This window comes from Scardinius erythrophthalmus, assembly GCF_964197995.2.
Source record: "Scardinius erythrophthalmus genome assembly, chromosome: 3".
Lineage (NCBI taxonomy): Eukaryota > Metazoa > Chordata > Actinopteri > Cypriniformes > Leuciscidae > Scardinius > Scardinius erythrophthalmus.
The window spans coordinates 20,576,851-20,592,719 of NC_138223.1; positions in this window are offsets into that span (position 1 = coordinate 20,576,851).

Sequence of the window (15,869 nt, forward strand, 5' to 3'; positions counted from 1 at the left end):
AGAGCTCTACTGATTACTTCCACTTTGTCACCTTCATCAGGAAATGATTCTGGCGTACACTCACACCCTGGTTTCTCCACATCAATATGTGTGCTGTGAAAAAAAAATGTAGAAAGAAAATAAATAATAAAAAGGAGCGCATGATACAACTTTACACTCGCTCTCCCTCTATTGCTTTTGAGCCATGTTTTCCAAAAGGAAAAATGTATTGCTCAGTGGTTGCTTTTCCTATTCTCAGGAGACTCCTATATCTCTCATTTTAGTATCAACAATATTTCAGATGATTCTTCTAAAATAATAGAAATAAAAGTATACACAAATGAGACATGAGAAATATCTGAGAGAAAAGGAGTGATAACTGAGTATGTGCTGGATGAAACAAAACGTTTTTATTGTCTTGCTGTAATCTCTTTCAAGACTCCATTATAGGAATATTTTATTGCTCAAAGGTTGCTCTTTCTAAGCTCAGGAGACTTAGTTGTGATTCTCATATATCTCTCATTTTAGTTTCAACAATGTTTCAGATTTATGTCCTAAAATTCCAGTTTCCACAACTGAAACATGGGAAAGTTGTTGAGATCTCTTCTGAAACTTAGGAGACAAATATAAGACCACCGGAGTCTTTAGGTTAGGAGTAAAATTGTAGCACAGTGTGATGTCGCTGAGGTCTCTTCTATAACTTTAAAGAAGACCATTGTGAGAGTGTTAGAGTGTGAGAGTGTTAGAGTGTAAGAGTGTAAGAAACAGGAGACTCAAAAGTCTTCATTTGATGTTAAAGAGATATAGAAGTAGAAAAGTTTGTTTTGTTCGTCAATGTTGAATAATAAATAGCTAGAAATTTCAAAGTTAAAAACTCCCATTGGCATTATACTAAATGAACACCAATTAGCATCTACTCCTACACACACAGTAATTAACAAACTCGATTTAAAGCAACTCAACCAAGAGCAGAGGTATCTGGAGGTAAGGGCCAGCTGCCAAATTGGAAAATAGAACCCCTCAATAGTCCACTACAAATACCCAAACACACACGTGAAGGTTAGATGCCAGAAGACACAGCACTAGGTGTGAGCACACCACACAAATGGCAGTTTCGCCTTCACCCTCCAGAAACCCCCAGCTCCTGCAACAAAGAAAACAATGAGAAACACACAACAAACATAAATACAACTCAGGAAGATAAGATGTCAAATACTTCAAGGATTTAAACCACTTGACCTAGAATTAGGACTCACAATACCACATGAAAACAAGTTCACTCGGTTTTAGTGATCAAAACTACAACACGAAATAAACAAAAAGAACAAAAACAAATAATCATACGTATAGGTTTATGAATCAATGGAGTTCAATAGGCGGCAGCCAGAGAAGACAGCCCGCCTGCACAGTCAGACGAATTGCACAATCTTCACAAGCGACGTCCGAGCAACAGAAAAACAGCAGCTAAAAGTTACTATCCTGATGGATGTCGAGGCAAAACAGACGAATAGCCCAAGAGATCCTCAGTTATGCAGGGGGGCCTTCCGAGCAGAAAGATAATATTAAAAACAGAAACAAATTATTAACACACAAAACTATAATCTTACATCCCGCAGGATGATCCCGGCACACAAACCGCTTCGCAGTCGCGCACCATATTGCAGTACCACAGCTCAGTCAGGAACACATGCTATCAATGCCACCGAAAACAAAACGTAAATAACTAGCCGCGGTCAAATTCTTGTTATATAAAAAACAAAACGGCTACTCATACCTGTGAGGCGTGGGCAGCCAGCACACAGCAGATGAGGAAGCCAGCTTACAATCTAAGCCTGACAACGGCTTGCACAGCACAAGAAGCACGGGTTAACCCCAAACAAATCACATACCTGCAGCAACCACGGATGACGTCACAAGGGCAATACCAAGACGCATGCCATGTGGCAGCCACACATCCCTTATATCAAATAAGAAAGGGGCGGGGGCTTAAACTAAGCACAGGTGAATGAGATCCTCATTAGTGGATTCAGTCACCCTGCTACACTTACAGAAAAACAGAGAAATCAGCAGATGTAAACTGAACACCGTTATCAATAACTATACTTCATGGTGGCTGAAGACTGATGACAGAAACAAAACCACAGAATTGTGTGACTTGACAGTTTTGTCCTTGAACTGTCACACGTGGCAAAACCGGACAGCATCATGAATCTGAGCATCCATTCCTGGTCACCAAGAGATCACAAAGGCATTGTTTGGTTCTCAACTCTCCCTGATGCACTTCTTGCACTGTAGAGACCAGCACAGATCGAAGAGAAGCAGGTGCAATCAACCGTGAGCCTCGGAAGATGATATTGTCATTGACAGACGGTTCCAATCGCAGTTTACATTAGTGCAGCAACTCAACATCCAGGCCATTGGGTGAAAGCTGCCAACCATTTGGAATATGTGTACAAAGTTTGGTTAGTGCAGGACAAGAACCACTTGCAGCATCAACATCAATAGCAGACAGAGAATTACAGGGAGCAGATATGCGATTTTGCACTTACAAATAAGTCAGATAGTGTAAATGATATGTATATTTGGTGTGCTGTCCAAGGAGATGGCTCCAAGCTCTGTATTTGGCCCGAACCCAGAGTACTCACCCTGTATTCCTGGCTGTGGTAGGAACCAGCCAAGAGTGAGGAGTCGGGGTAGTGGAGGGATGCTGAAAAACTGTCAAGGAATGTAGTTGAGTCGACTGTGTGTATGTATGTATATATAGACCTCCTCTCATGCTGATAGGATAGATGTGTAAATTGCTGATGACATGTTGATTGGATAGATCATTTGAACGTGCTTCTCTCAAGCAGCCAGAAAAGATGTTGATAACCTCCCAAAAATTGTGGAGCGCAAAGCTGATGGCGTGCAAATCGTACGGAGGGGGTTAATCGTTGGATCGGGAGGGCTTCTTGCATCATTGGACGGGACTTTGGTGGTCATGGCATCAGATGGGTGAGCCTCACCGGTAGTTGGCTGGGGATGGTCACACGTGAGCGAGCTCCTGTGGAAGCAGAGGTGATAGCATTGCGGCAGCAGTGAAGACGAGGTTACACAGAGAAATGGAGCTCCCGTAGGAGCGAAGGAGATGACACTGCTACAGCAATGGAACCAAACTTGCATTTTAACTTGCTTTCCAACTATCCAATGATGCAGTTGGACAAAGAACTGAGCTCCTGCGGGAGCGGAAGAAATAACACTGCCACGGCAGTAAAGAAACTTTGGATGGATTAACAGAGCTCCTGCGGTAGTGGAAACAAACTTGTTTTTCAAATTGCTTTCCAACTATCCAAAGAGCAAGTTGGACGTAGAACAGAACTCCTGCGGGAGCAGAGGGGACTTCATTGCTGCGGCAGTGCAGAAAATTTTACCAGAGAAACTGAGCTCCTGTGGGAGCGTGAGAAACATCACTGCTGCGGCAGTGGAGAAATTTTAGCCAGAAAACTGAGCTCCTGCGGGAGAATTAGGGAACATCACTGCTGCGGCAGTGGATACATTTTAGTCAGAGAAACTGAGCTCCTGCGGGAGCATGAGGGAACATCACTGCTGCGGCCTGGGATACATTTTAGCCAGAAAAACTGAGCTCCTGTAGGAGCAGAAGGAACATCACTGCTGCGGCAGTGGATTCATTTTGCCAGAGAATCTGAGCTCCTGCGGGAGCAGAAGGAACATCACTGCTGTGGCAATGGTTACATGTTTCTAGAGAAACTGAGCTCCTGCAGGAGCAGGAGGGAACATCACTGCTGCGGCAGTGGATACATTTTAGCCAGAGAAACTGAGCTCCTGCAGGAGCAGAGGGAACATCACTGCTGTGACAGTGGATACATTTTAGCCGGAAAAACTGAGCTCCTACGGGAGCATGGGGGAACAGTAGAGAAATTTTAGAAAGAGAAACTGAGCTCCTGCAGGAGCAGAGGGTACATCACTGCTGTGGCAGTGGGGAAATTTTAGCCAGGAAACTGAGGGAACATCACTGCTGTGGCAGTGGATACATTTTAGCCAGAGAACTGAGCTCCTGTGGGAGCAGAGGGAACATCACTCTGCTCCTGTCTTACTTTTCATTATGATGTAAGAGATGGTTTCATCATCTAGCACTGATAAATCTGAGATTGTGGGATGGACTTTTGGATTAAAGCTGGACATGATGGTGAGTTCTGAACATCTGAGGAACATTGTGTCAAGTGTGTGGGCGGTATTAATGAAGTGGAAGCCTCTTCCAGGGTTAGAGATAAATTTGAGATAAAGGTTAGAGATAAATTTGATTCTGTATTATTAAGTTATTGGTTGTCTGGGTGGGTGGGTTGAGTTATTTGGATACCTTTGAGCAGAGATGTATGTGAATTGGCTATTTCTGAGGAGGGTGAACTAAAAATGAGTTTGTGGAAAAATTGGATTCCGCATAGGTAACCGTTGATGGAGCTGGATTGGAGTTTCCTGGTGCTGTTGAGAAAAGATATGAATGTGGTGATGATGAGCAGAGAAAAATCTTGAAAATTAAGAGATGTCTCATCGATCGCAAGTTCATTATGGCGTACCACAAGGCTCAGTACTAGGACCGTTGCTTTTCACTCTGTACATGCTACACTTGGGAGATATCATTAGGAAGCATGGAATTAGTTTTCACTGTTATGCCGATGATACTCAGCTCTATATTTCTTCACACCCTGACGAAACTTACCAATTCACAATATTAACGGAATGTATAGGTGATATAAAAAATTGGATGACTAGTAATTTCCTACTACTTAATTCTGAAAAAACAGATTCTAATTATTGGACAAAAAAACTTTCTCACGTAATAGTCTAGAATACTGTCTAACACTTGATGGCTGCTCTGTCAATTCTTCGTCGTCGGTTAGGAACCTGGGTGTGCTCTTTGATACCAATCTTTCATTTGAAAGTTACATGTCTAGTATCTGTAAAACCGCATTTTTCCATCTTAAAAATATATCTAAATTACGTCATATGCTCTCATTGACAAAATGCGGAACAATTAGTCCATGCGTTCATGACATCAAGGCTAGATTATTGTAATGCTATTGTGGGTGGTTGCCCTCCACGGTTAATAAACAAATTACAGCTGGTCCAAAACGCAGCAGCTAGAGTTCTTACCAGAACCAGGAAGTATGACCATATTAGCCCGGTTCTGTCAACACTGCACTGGCTTCCTATTAAACATCATATACATTTTTAAATATTGCAGATTACTTACAAAGCACTAAATGGTTTATCTCCGCAGTATTGAGTAAGCTCTTAACGCATTATAGTCCTTCACGCCTATTGCAATCTCAAAATTTCGGCCAGTTGATAATACCTAGAATATAAAAATTAATTGCTGGCGGTAGATCATTTTCCTATTTAGCACCAAAACTTTGGAACAGACTTCCTAACATTGTCCGGGAAGCAGACACACTCTGTCAGTTCAAAGCTAGACTAAAAACACATCTCTTTGACCTAGCATGCACATAACACATTATAGACTTTTATAATTCAATGTTAGGCTGCATAGATTAGGTCAGCCGGAACCGTGAACACTTCCTATAAATCCCTGATGTACTTGTTACATCATAAGAAGAATGGCGTCTACGTTAATATTAGTCTCTCGGTTTATCCTGAGGTTTACCGCAGTCCGCCGGATCCAGGTTGTATCCAGATGATACGACGACAGCGCAGTCCTGAAATGTGAGGGCCTCCCTCCCCTCCCTTTACCTATCTACAGATATAGCGTTGTCGGGATAATTCCGGTTCGCGTGACTACGTGGAATACAAATTCTGTATTATTAATTTTAAGGCCAGACAAGTAGTATGTTGAGGGTTGATTTGTAGGGAAGGACTATACGCCTGTGCACATATAATCAAACGCGCATACCTATAGACTTAACTCGTAATACGCATGTGCACGCCATCAGCGTTCTCACTGGTTCGCGTTTTTGAAGTTTGCGCAGAAAGAACTTAAGAGTTTTCTGTTAAAATGGTGTCGTGTTAATAACTTATTTATAACTAATGATCGTTGCGACAGAAGTGAATCAATCAAACTAACTTTAGCTGAACAATAACTTTATTCTAGAGCTGCTATAAAGCCAAAACACTTTACTTTAATTTCCTATTATCAATGTAAAGCTGCTTTGGAACAATCTACATTGTTAAAACCGTTATATAAAAGAAGATGACTTGACTTGACTTGAAAAAGCAGGTTGTGTGTGTGGAATGGAAAGTCTAAAATACTTCCATGCAGTTTGGTAGGATTGGAGGGTTCTAGGGGAAATGGCTTGAAAATGGAATTGAGAGAGGCATCAAGGAGAGGTTTCAATGGTTGACTTATGGGAATATCAGCTCTGAATAGTGAGTACTGGGGTTGGGAATAGGTCTGCCTCTTCTGTGAAGATCTGTGCTCTGATGCTGCTGGTGACAGGGGTGCGGTTCCAAAGTGCAGGATAAAACTTTAATAAATTAACCCCATCACCGCCTCAGAACAGGGAGCCCACACGGCAACGCGAAAAGGGATAAGCTCTCATTGCAATCAAATAGGAGGGCTCGACTGGCACTTTGTGGGTATAATTAAGGGAACCTGTGAACAGGAAGCCCCCACTGCTTTAGAACGGGGGAGCCTGCGGTTGCTGTTGATTTTTGAGTTTGGTGTACTGGTACGTTGGAGTTTAAAGAGGGCGGATACGGTGGATTTGAAGTTTCATAAAACATGGACTGTTTAGCTGATGAGGGCTTGATGGACTTATATATATATATATATATATATATATATATATATATATATATATATATATATATATATATAACCGATTAGACCTGATATAGCTTTTGAAAGCATCTGATGACTATCGACCAAGAGTTTGGATCTGTTGCTGGGAGAGACCTTTTTGGGCTAATGTAGTTGCTGCCCCCATGTTGAATGAGTGACTGGAATAATTTTCAGCTGGGATGCCTAATTGAAAGATAATTGATTTTAGGTATTTTTGGAAAGGAAAACGTGTAACAGGTTGATCTATGAAGAGAGGATTGGATGGAAATTCAGCCTGAGAGTTTCTGAATTGAAGGTAAGATAGAATGGAATGGTACGGCTGAATAGGTTACGGGAGGTTGAAGATGTACATTTGTGGAAGTGGCCTTTTTTAGCTTAGTCTGTCTTACTTTGTTTGATAAAATAGGAAATAGATTCGCTGTCAAGCACTGATAAATCTGCGACGGTAGGGTGGATTTTAGGGTTGAAGTTGGAAGTAATGCTGAGTTCTGAGCATCCGAGAAAGCCAAAAAAGCTAAAATAAACATAATGTCATTAAGTACTGGTGGAATTGATGAGTCTTCATGGAATGGTATTCTAATCACAGTTAGGATAAATTGTACACACGCCGGTATCCAGATAAGACGTCTTAAGAATGGCTTCAGAGCAGAGTGAGAACGGCCTTTATTAATGCACTGACCGGCTGCTTCATTGTCGCAATGAGCTAGAATACTGTTGGCCATCCATTTTTTCCCCCACAAAAATGTTGCAACAACAAGAGGGTAAAGCCTGAACAGCGCTGAGGACTGTGGTGTGTCTGAAAGCTGGGAGGGCCATGAAGACGTGAACCAGCGACCTTGATAGGATCCTTGATAGAAACCAGCAGAGGGGGCTCTGTCCATGAACAGTTGAATGTCGACTGGGAGGGAAAAGAGGTTGTTGTAGGAAAAGGACCCGTTCCTCTAATTTAGGAAGGTAATCCATAAACCAAGCTCATCTTGGCATGCCTGAGTTGGGGGGGATTATGTCCTCTAACTTGTGGACAGAAGACACAATAAAAAGGATGGCCTTGTGGAATTATGTGCATCACAAGTTTAAGTGTCAGAGCAGGGATAGGAGTTCGCGTTTGGAACAGCTTTGGCTGTCTACGAGGGTAGATGCTCTTTCCTTGGGAAGAGAGGACTGGAAATGTATGGAATCTAAGTTAACCCCTTACTGCACACCCCACATTTTGGCAAGTGGGGCATAAATGACATACCCAAAATAAAAAGGTTGCTGCTCCAAATTCATTCTGAATAGACACATAACCAACATATATTTAGAAAGCCAACATTTGAGAGTTATTGTTTAGTTGGACTCGGACTCGGCCCCTTTTGGACTTAGACTCGATTGGTTAAAGACTCGTACTCAACTCGAACCCAACACTACTGCATAAAAAATCCTTGCAGTCTATTTGGCGATTGCATTCAGTAAGGGGAAGTAGAGATAGAAGGGAGAATAGGTCGACATCTGCACCTGCAAGAATCTGCAATCAAATGTTTTGAGACACTGGGGGTGGCTCCGAGCCAATGGTGTTTGGTGGGACAGGAAGCAGTGTTGCGGTGAAAAGAGTGTACTGTGATTAAGAAGGAGAAGATAGTTAGGAGGGAGAGGAGCTGGGGCTGTGATTGTTTGCGAAGGCAGCCTCACACCTGGATTGGCCCCTGGAGCTTGGTGAGGAACATAAATAGTGGTGCAAGAGGGAAATGGAGAATAAAAATTAAATGTATGAGCCTGTGTCATTAGCGGAGGCAGCCTAATGCCTGCTTCTGCTGCTGGAGCTGTAGGCCATGGGAAAGGGTAGGGGTAAAAGTCAGTTGAGGGAAAATGCTAAATCACCTGAGCCTGCACCACTAGCAGGAGGGAGGCTGAGGTGAGGCCGGCAGGGATTGCTACATACGGCACCACAACAGGAAGAACCGCGATTAATGGCTGAGCAGAAGAGGGAGATGAGTGAGGTTTTTCAGCGGCAGATTGTGGGGTGTGGCCCAGGCTTTCTGAAGACCTGCCTCTGTGGCCCAATGCTCAAGGAGGGCCGGATCTTGTGCCGTTGAGGCTGGCTGATTGCAAGGAGACGTACAATTCATAAAGATGGGCTTTATTAATTCTCTGTGAGAACTGCACGTCTGCGTTGATGAGTGTTTGCCTCAATCCTAATACTGTCCACTTTTTAATTGGAGGTATTGTTGGAATGGACGAAGTATAGGAGGGCGCCCGGTCCAGAGCCCACATGCTGAAGCCTGGGGCACGGTGGCTGAACCAGGCGGAGAGGGAGTAATCCGGGGGATGGCGGGTTGTGGCAGAAGATCCAAGGAGAAGTGAGACTCGTCATCGGAGGAAAAGATTTCGATCTTGGACATGATAGCAATCAGGTGGGGCCAAATGCTAAAAAGCTGTTGTGGGATAGAGGTAGGTTGTCAGTTTATATATATACCTCCTCTTGTGCTAATTATGTTGATTATCTGAACATGCTCCTCCCAAACTTTGTTAATAAAACATAATGTAAATTTCACGGACCTCATGCTGATTGGTACAGTTTAGCGTAATGTCCATCTTTTACACTTCATGTAAAACGTCCTGTTGCTGTTGCAGCCAGGCAGTTTGCAGCATTAGCTAAGTGTGCCGCTGATCCAGAGAAAAAGCATGACTTCCTCTTCCCCATGTGAGCAGAATTAAGAGGTGCATGTGACGGTTCCCCCTTTATTCTGCGTTTTACTGTGTGCTGAACCGCTTGTACGGGGGTGGTAACTTGGCAAGAATTTGAAATGGATTTAGCCTGATTGGCAGCAAATTAAATTTGGCATGCCATCGTAACAGCTCTGTCCAGTATAAGATCAGTTTCTAGTAAAAGACTTTCATGTATTTGTGGGCTAAGCATATTCTCTGCTAACTGATCACGATTCATTTCGTCAGTGCTGACACCGAAATCACGTGAACCAAACAAGCTCTCGCAAGGCAACAATGTACTGTAAAACTCTCATGAGGCTCCTGACAGCATTTACAGAAGGCGTGGCATTCAGCTACTATGTTAGCTTTTGGCACAAAGTCGGCTTTCAATGCATCCTCATACATTGTATAAATATCTACAGCCATGTATTGAATGGCACAGCAGGCTCACAGGGGTTAGGCAGGAAAAAACTTGGACAAGGTTCTTTAGCAACAGCCATCTTCGTGACCAACGATAGTGAAAGAAATGTCTAATCCTTGTCAATTTGTTGTATCAGGAGTTAGTAAGCAGCAATAAAGCACACGAGACAGAAGTAGCAAACTTCATCCATCTTGTTTACACATTACTTCTGTTCTCACACACATTACATCAGAACACAACACTTCCTTACACTCTTTCAAAATAGTAGTCACAGCACAATTCTACTCATGAACACAATACTCCTCTCCCATGTTAGATCCACCTGTCATTTTTTATTCTCAAAACTTCCCTGGAAGTTGTGTACACCAAGGAATTACCAGTATTCCTAGCACAGCAGTGTACAGCACAGCATGAGCATTCCCTGCAGAATACCTGAGGGATTATTTAGACGACTGCACCATCCCTGGGGTGGCCATGCCTGGGGGAGACACAAGGTTCAGGCCCAGCATACCACTGCAAAAGTGAGGAATATCTTTTTACTTTTTGTTGCTCACTGGACCAGGTGTTCACATAAATTACATCTATTGCTTGATTTTACAACATAAAATAGCCATTTATAAATATACACATCTGTGGAACATACCAAGATGTTATATGATTTGATTTTAATATCATCTACTGTAAATTCATAGAAGAATTTCTATGAACAGTAGCTTTTTACTCAACAGAGAACCCTAAGCATGATCACAGTCTGTATGTTTTTGTATTCACAAACTTAATACATTTTGAGCTGGTCCACTTTCGACCACTTTCAGAGCTATTTTTATATTTCAGCTTATTTTGTCCATTAGATAGAAAGATCTGGAAAAAATCATAAATTTACCCACCTTAAACCATTCCCTCGAAAAAATCAGGACAGAAGTGGACAAAAGAGATGAATTAAAACACCAGGGGCCCTATTTTAATGATCTGAAACGCAAGTATAAAGCGCGAAACGCAAGTAACTTTGTGGACTGTAGCAGTCTTGAGAAATTAAATTAAATATCTTTCTGGCTTTTTAGCTGCATAAAATACTATGCACTTTCTAAATCAATGTTTATGGTAAAGGCACGCGCCGAATGCTTCGTGCCCTTTCTAAAATCCATGCTTATGGTAAGGGCACGCGCCTAGTGCTTCATGCCCTTTCTAAAATCCGTACTTATGGTAAAACGGTTCTGAGGACCGTTATTATCTCTAAGTAGGCCAAGAAGCCCTGACGCCAGTGGTGTCAGGCTTCTGAGGGTGCACCCCTCCGTGGGGAAGATGGTTTCCACCTCATTATCCGGTGCCCGTCTACCCTCAGTGCCCTCAGGGGTCTGTGACCGCTTACCACGTCCCTTTGAGTGGAGTATCTACGGGGAGACACCCACTAATGACTCGTTTCCTTTGTGGCACTTTGAGGCTGAGGCCAGCAGTCCGCATGAGGGTGCTGACATGGGACTTGGTTGTTGTACTAGAAGGCCTCTCCCTAGCTCCATTTGAGCCCACTGAGGAAGTTTCTGAGAATATCTCTCTAAAGACTTTCTCCTAACTATTTTCGTCTCTCAAGAGAATTGGAGACATTCAAGCACTTTCGGTATCTCCCTCGTGCATGGAATTTGCTCCTGGTATGGTAAAGGGTTTTCTTCACCCTAAGACCAGGTTACGTTCTTAAGGTTCCTACTAATACTGTAAGACCTAGAGTACTGCAAGTCTTCTGTCCTCCTCTGGACGTCAGACCTAGAGTAACTTTATCTGCTCTGCCCAGTTAGGGGCTTATATGCTTATGTCCACAGAACTGTGGAGAAAGTCTGAACACTGTTCGTTTGCTTTGGAGTACCCACAAAGGGTTGCCCGGCATCTAAGCAGAGGATGAGCAAGTGGGTGGTCGAGGCCATCTCACTAGCTTATGAGTCGGCCAGTCAGCCTTCACCTTTGGCTGTATGGGCCCACTCCACTAGGAGTATGGCTGCTTCCAAAGCATTACTATCAGGAGTTTCCCTCCAAGATGTTTGTGATGCGGCAAGCTAGTCCTCACCGCATACATTTGTGAGGCTTTACTACCTGGACCTCGGCTCCAATCCAGGGGCGCAGGTGCTTTCGCCTAGATGTGCGCATTGATTTCACACAGATGGACACTTTATGGCGACATGGGTATTAGCGTTCCCATAACGTTTCGACGCAGATCGAGTTCCCTTGAAAGGGAACGTCTCAGTTACGTATGTAACCTTAGTTCCCTGAAGAGGGAACGAGATGCTATGTCACCCTGCCATACTCCCGGCATGCCCGTAATCAACTTGCTTCAGCCTATCTGAAGCTGACGCTGTTTGGTTCAGGTGTGCTTTCATGAGTTCACATCTACATATAATTATTACGGTAAAGGTTATGCGTATTTGGCGTGCTGTCCGGGTGCAGGGCTCCGAGCTCAGAATTTCTGCCCGAACCCAGAGTACTCCCCCCAAAAGCAAAAGAGCAAAAGGACAGCCGCCAGACTACAGACCCCCAAAAGACGCAGCGAATTTGGCAGGCTGGCGATTCAATAAGCTTGATCGCTTGACCGGGATATCTCCATGGCGTTGACGGGTGAGTGCTGCCGACCGATGGACGGGGAGCGGCGGGATTCGAAAAAACGGCTGACCGGGAGGGCCCATGTAGCTGCTGACGTGAGCGGCTCAACGGCGTCAGGATATTGGGCTCTACCGGCCGCCTGCGAGGTGGAATGAATTTGAAAATGCTGGCTGGGCAGAAAAGATAGATACGTGTCAAGTTCGCTGAGAGACCAATGCTCGCTGGACAGAAATATGAAAAAGGTAGATACATGCTGTGTCCACTGAGAGACCAATGCTCGCTGGACGGAAGAGAGTAGAGATAAGTACATAGTACGTCCGCTGGGAGACCAATGCTCGCTGGACAGAAGAGAGTAGAGATAAGTACAAAGTTCGTCCGCTGGACGAGAGAAAGTAGAGGTAAGTACATAGTACGTCTGCTGGGAGACCAATGCTCGCTGGACGGGAGAGAGTAGAGATAAGTACATAGAACATCCGCTGGGAGACCAATGCTCGCTGGACGGGAGAGAGTAGAGATAGGTACATAGTATGTCTGCTGGGAGACCAATGCTCGCTGGACGGGAGAGAGTAGAGATAGGTACATAGTACGTCCGCTGGGAGACCAATGCTCGCTGGACTGGAGAGAGTAGAGATAAGTACATAGTACGTCCCCTGGACGGGAAAGAGTAGAGATAAGTACATATTATGTCTGCTGGGAGACCAATGCTCGCTGGACGGGAGAGAGTAGAGATAGGTACATAGTATGTCCGCTGGGAGACCAATGCTCGCTGGACGGGAGAGAGTAGAGATAGGTACATAGTACGTCCGCTGGGAGACCAATGCTCGCTGGACGGGAGAGAGTAGAGATAGGTACATAGTACGTCCGCTGGGAGACCAATGCTCGCTGGACGGGAGAGAGTAGAGATAAGTACAAAGTACGTCCGCTGGGAGACCAATGCTCGCTGGACGGGAGAGAGTAGAGATAAGTACAAAGTACGTCCGCTGGGAGACCAATGCTCGCTGGACGGGAGAGAGTAGAGATAAGTACATAGAACATCCGCTGGGAGACCAATGCTCGCTGGACGGGAGAGAGTAGAGATAGGTACATAGTATATCCGCTGGGAGACCAATGCTCGCTGGACGGGAGAGAGTAGAGATAGGTACATAGTACGTCCGCTGGGAGACCAATGCTCGCTGGACGGGAGAGAGTAGAGATAAGTACATAGTACGTCCCCTGGACGGGAAAGAGTAGAGATAAGTACATATTATGTCTGCTGGGAGACCAATGCTCGCTGGACGGGAGAGAGTAGAGATAGGTACATAGTATGTCCGCTGGGAGACCAATGCTCGCTGGACGGGAGAGAGTAGAGATAGGTACATAGTACGTCCGCTGGGAGACCAATGCTCGCTGGACGGGAGAGAGTAGAGATAGGTACATAGTACGTCCGCTGGGAGACCAATGCTCGCTGGACGGGAGAGAGTAGAGATCAGTACATAGTATGTCCGCTGGGAGACCAATGCTCGCTGGATGGGAGAGAGTAGAGATAGGTACATAGTATGTCTGCTGGGAGACCAATGCTCGCTGGATGGGAGAGAGTAGAGATAGGTACATAGTATGTCCGCTAGGAGACCAATGCTCGCTGGACGGGAGAGAGTAGAGATAAGTACAAAGTACGTCCGCTGGACGGGAGAGAGTAGAGATAAGTACATAGTACGTCTGCTGGGAGACCAATGCCCGCTGGACGGGAGAGAGTAGAGATAGGTACATAGTATGTCCGCTGGGAGACCAATGCTCGCTGGACGGGAGAGAGTAGAGATAGGTACATAGTATATCCGCTGGGAGACCAATGCTCGCTGGACGGGAGAGAGTAGAGATAGGTACATAGTACGTCCGCTGGGAGACCAATGCTCGCTGGACGGGAGAGAGTAGAGATAGGTACATAGTACGTCCGCTGGGAGACCAATGCTCGCTGGATGGGAGAGAGTAGAGATAAGTACAAAGTACGTCCGCTGGGAGACCAATGCTCGCTGGACAGGAGAGAGTAGAGATCAGTACATAGTACGTCCGCTGGGAGACCAATGCTCGCTGGACAGGAGAGAGTAGAGATCAGTACATAGTACGTCCGCTGGGAGACCAATGCTCGCTGGACGGGAGAGAGTAGAGATAAGTACATAGTACGTCCGCTGGGAGACCAATGCTTGCTGGACGGAAAACAGAGAAGAGATAGATGCATACTGCGTCCGCTGAAAGACCAATGCTCGCTGGGCGGAAAAGAGGAAAAGATAGACATGTGCTGCGTCCGCTGGGAGACTAAGGCTCACTGGATGGAAATTTTAATTTTCAGGGTTTAATCAATAAGACTGGCCCCGGCGTCTTGGTGAGCTTGTGTTGATTGGGTTAATTATCTGCACCTGCTCCTCCCGAACCTTGTTAAAAAAAAACATAATTTATAGTTTCCTGGTCGATGACGTCACATGGCGTTCCGTCACACCATTGGACTGGTTTCATACATGCTTTATGACGCAATCGCGCAGAAGCGTTCCCACAGCGTTTCGACGCAGTGGTCTCGTTCCCTCTTCAGGGAACTAGGGTTATGTAACCGAGACATTTTCTTTGGTTGTCAACCTACGCTCACTGGAAAAACGTGCCTCTACATACATTTTTGTTAAACTCCAAAAACTTACACTTACATGCAGTTCACAGCAGTCTCCAGCTAAAATGACCACTGGTGGCAACACCAATCAGTTTTATTTCTTTTCACACAAATTATGAATGATTGGGAAGATTATAGATTAATAAAGATTTTTCATGCTGTTCCTTTCACAATTCTACGACCTCAAAACACTTTGTGCATGATTTTCAAACTAATACATTTTGACGTTTGCATCACATATAGATCAATATGTGTTAATTTTTTTGATGTAGTAAACTTGTTCGGTTGCTCAACTGGTACAGCATTGCATTTGCATTTGTGATTCTTAGTGTTTGGGTATGAATCCTGTGAAACATGAGTCACAATAAAAGAGCTCTCAAGACCAGTAGAACTAACTAAATTGGCATGGTTACTTCAGAAAAATGTATTTGTTATCTCACATTTGCTTTTGGTAACACTATCGATTAGGCTTAAGGTAGAGCTTAGTGGAGGTGTATGTTAATTTCAAACGCAATAGACATTACCTGTCTATTGTTATTATAAAAACAACATTTACCTGTCAGTGCCATTCACTAGACATTTCATTTCCGAACTGTCACGATATGTACAACAACCAATGTAACAAAACATTGCCAAATTTACATTAATCTATTTCAGATGAAACTGAACGCGCTTTTAGTGACACTCACTGGACATTTCACTTTGAAAGTGTCATGAAATTTGCAAGAAGCACCGTAATATTATATTGCATAAATTGCATCACATGCATG